Source organism: Penaeus monodon, chromosome 24 (assembly GCF_015228065.2).
Source record: "Penaeus monodon isolate SGIC_2016 chromosome 24, NSTDA_Pmon_1, whole genome shotgun sequence".
Classification (NCBI taxonomy): domain Eukaryota; kingdom Metazoa; phylum Arthropoda; class Malacostraca; order Decapoda; family Penaeidae; genus Penaeus; species Penaeus monodon.
Genome location: NC_051409.1, coordinates 30,130,413 through 30,130,901, shown reverse-complemented (window position 1 = coordinate 30,130,901; position 489 = coordinate 30,130,413).

Sequence of the window (489 nt, the reverse complement as noted above, 5' to 3'; positions counted from 1 at the left end):
CTCGTTCAAATAATTAGAAAATGTTCATCCCTTACTTCACAGATTTTAATTACCTACCTTAAGGTAATCCTGCGAGCTCCCGGTTTCAATCAAGATCCTATTAAACAGTATATACACAGTGTATACCACAAACACAAAACCCAAAGGCAACCTTCAGCACCGAAACCCATCTTCGAACGCAAATATTACATCACCTGTAGATTAAACCACACGCATTACCCAAGGCTTTAACTCGCTCAACAAAATCCTTTGCACCCTCACGAACGCAGCTCAACTTTCTTCAAACAAAGAAAAAAATCACGGGTATTTGATTCACGAGTGAAATGGCTCTCTTTAACCAACCATAATTAAACCTTCTGGCTTTTTCATTAATCAAACTTTTGCATGTATCATGTAGTGCATTTTAAGAGATTTTTTTTTATATATTCTTGTTTTCGAAGCAGGATACGAAACCGTTTCGCTTCGCTGAGGCTTCGCTTAACAACATGA